We start from the raw sequence: 3,746 nt of genomic DNA, 5'->3' as shown, positions 1-3,746 counted from the left end.
CACACACACACACACACACGCACACGCACATATTATTTAAAAAATCGATTTAAACATTCCCTGGTGACATTTGTACAGGTAACAGTATTTTTCATACGTATATTCACTTATTTTTGGGAATTATACCAAATAAGTAGTGTTTTCTATGTTGGTATTAAACTTGGTTTATATTGTTTTTAAGAACTACAGAAGGCCATTTACAGCACTTAAACTACAGCTCCTTCTATTATAGTTTTAAGTAAGCATACTTTTGGACATTAGCCTAGTAAAACAGCTGTGACAACTCTAGACTCACTGAAGATAAAAAAAGTTAACTTACTGTTGTTTTGTAGCCTGGTCAATTGTCTTTCAACACAGTGCAGTGATAACTGAAACAAAAACCTTAACTAAGGTATTTTTAGACAACATTCAATAAGGCTTACTTGTGGCCACTGAAACTGATCCCCAGCTTGTCTGCATCTCTGGAGCAGGAAAAGAACGACATGTTTGTTCATTTTGCGGCGAACACAGCCAGTGTCACGTTGAATATGTAACATAAAAAAGTACACTGTTTAAAAAAGAAATTTACTGCCCATTGTGAAAAAGATCTAGCTTCTAGTCAACCTTAACTTCACATGGCACAGAACCTTACTGAAGGCTCTTAATTAAAAAAAAAATCCGGAGTAGTTATTGTGCCATTTTTTTCTCATAGGATTGGGGTTAGCCCTTCATTTTAGCGGTAGCGCTAGCCTAGGGTTAAGGTTCAGATATTCATTTATTAGTTGTAAACTTAGCGTTAGGGAATAGGGTTAGGTTGAGCCGTTCATATGATTTGATAGTAGAAGAGATGCCCAAATTGTCACTATGGCTTTAACATCAGTCCTCATGAAATGTTTAGAAAAACTGGTTTTGAAAGAACTGAGGAAATCAACAGAGGACATACAGGATAACATGCAATTTGCCTATCGTGCCAAGAGGGGCGTGCAGGATGCCATTCGCGTGTTCTTAGATAATATCTACAAACACATAGACACACCAAGAAATTACTGCAGGATACTTTTTACTGATTTTTCATCCGCATTCAACACAATCCAACCGCACATAATGGTTTCAAAATTAATTAACATAAACATAAAGAAGAACATTATAGCTTAGATTCTTGAGTTCTTATCCAATTGACCTTAATATGTAAAATTACATGGTGTAAAATCCGACCTAATATTCACGAACACAGGTGCGCCCCAAGGCTGTGTTTTCTCTGTAAATCTATTTACAAATTGGTGTGATAGCGACTTCCTTTTATTAAATGTAAAAAAGACAAAGGAATTAATAATAAACTTTAGAGTAAAAAAAAAGACCAATTGCAACCACTGTTTATTAAAGATGAAAAGGTGGAGGTGGTAAGCTTTTACAAGTATCTTGGTGTAACAATTGACAACAAACTTGACTGGCATCCCCACGCTGCTCTTGTGCATAAAAAAGTAAATCGAAGAATGTCTCTTTTAAGGAAATTAAGAAGTTTCCGTTTTGACAATAAGATTATGTCCCTTATTTAACATTCTACGATTGAAAGTGTGCTATTATTTTGTATTTGCTGCTGGGGTGGGAATTGTAAAGTGAAAGATAAAGAAAAATTTGACAGAACCATTAAGAAAGCCAGCAAGATCTCTTGATATGATTCTAATAGAATGGATGAAATGTATAACACCACATGTATAAAAAAGATAAAAAGCATTATAAACGACCCATCACATCCCTTTTCCACACAAATTGTAAGATCACGCAGCGGCAGATATGTACCTCCAAAAACAAAGAAAGAAAGATATAAAAGAAGTTTTTTACCATCTAGCATAAAGCTTTTGTCAGAATGAGCATAGATGTGTGTTTCTCTTAGAGTATGTATCTGTATATAACTCCAAAGGTCTAGTATTTAAATTCCTGCTTGTGGTTAATGAGGCATTTGATGTAAATGTACATTTTGTCAGCTTTACTTCTCCTTTCCTTTTGAATTTTAATGAGAGTAATATTTATAATTAAAATTTTTTTAATGTATACCTGCATGTGTTTTTACGGTCCTGTACAGCCAAGGAAAATTTCCCTCTGGGATAATAAAGTACTATCTTATCTTATCTTATCTTATTTTAATACAAAATTTAAAACATGTGACGTGTACACTATTAAAAATGTATAATGTAAACGGCCAATCTTACTGTAGCCCAATAGCTTAATATTCAACCTCTATAATGCGTCACACTGTCTCTCCCCGCACTCCCCCCCCCTCACAAAAAACCCGAAAAAAACATACCCATAGACAATATAATGAAAGAAAACAGAAATCACAGAACTGCATGACAGAAGCAGTGTTGAGTAGTTTAAATTCATTCGTGCAAGGGAACATGTGTACAGATTATATGCTGTGCATATAGCAAGCCCAGCACTAATCGCAGTCTGGCTATGGTTTCCTTTGTAACTATTATATCCTATACATTACATCATACATTTTAGACACGAGGAAGGTTACAATAGCAGCCTATCGTTGGTTTCACCCATCCATCATCATCCCATAAAAATATCATTGATGATAATTTTATATTACTACGGATGCATACAGGCTTAAGATTGTTCATGTTTAATATCTTGAATCAGTGAATCAAGTGTGTGAAACTAGTACCCCAGATTAGTAGATCTAGCTTGGATTTTGTGATGTTTAAATAAGTAATTAAACACAAAGGTGAGGCAAAATTGCAGCGGTTCGGTCTTATATTAATTAATTAACTGAAAGGTAGGCTTTGACCAGACCAGGCTTCTAATCTTTTCGAATATTTTCTTTAAAACATAGATCTAGATCTAATCTGTCTAAATTCCTATCAATCTTATTCTTACCAGTCAAAAGAAAGAGCGCTTCCTTTGGAGGCTTTCTTAGTGCACTGGTGTTGTTGTTGTTGTTGTTGTTGTTGTTGTTTTCAAATCCCTTCAGCAGCGAGCATTTCGCTCTTGGCAGCGCGATGCCTCCCTCAAGTAACTACATGTCCTTGTCATCGGGTCAACGCCAGAGTAGAGCAGGCTTTGTAAGTTTGGAGCCTGTGTCGAAGAACTGCCAGGTTTGGGCAGTGAAGGAGAAGATGTTCAACAGTCTCCTCGTGGTAGTCACAGTGTCTGGGTTAGGGCACTGATAGACACATCAGTGTTGCACCATCCTTTCTGGTCTCGTTTTCTTCAGTCTTCCACTTCTAGACTAATCAGGCGTTTGCTGGTGATGAATTTACTGTGAGAAAGTCTCTAAGGCTGTAAGACGTTAACCCAGAAAGGAACTAGATCCAAAGGTTTCACATGCTTGCACTTTTAAGAGAACCTCTTTGGATTAAAACACAACGTTAGGATCTAAAAAAAAACAACACTTTCTTTAATAAGAGCAGAGACACACCCACTCACATGTAAACAAACTTCTTTGCCAAAACGAAAATGGCCGCCAACCAACTCAAAAGTGTCTGTGTCACGTAACCTCGTGCGGACTCTAGTTTAACAAGGAGATAGCTCTATGGCATTGATAGAGTAATAAACAGTGGAGATAATGACTGAAAGAACCGTGATAACTACAAAGAGTTGTCTGTGTGGTCTACGTCACCAGACAACGATATCTTCCCTGAGCGAAGTTGAGAGTGGCGTTAGGTCAGTTCTTGTCTCTCTTTCTTGTTCTCTCTCTCTCTCTCTCTTTCTCTCTCTCTCTCTCTCTCTCTCTCTCTCTCTTTCTCTCTCTCTCTCTCTCT

Source organism: Aplysia californica, unplaced genomic scaffold, assembly GCF_000002075.1.
Source record: "Aplysia californica isolate F4 #8 unplaced genomic scaffold, AplCal3.0 scaffold00022, whole genome shotgun sequence".
Classification (NCBI taxonomy): Eukaryota; Metazoa; Mollusca; class Gastropoda; order Aplysiida; family Aplysiidae; genus Aplysia; species Aplysia californica.
Note: the sequence above shows the minus strand (reverse complement) of the source record.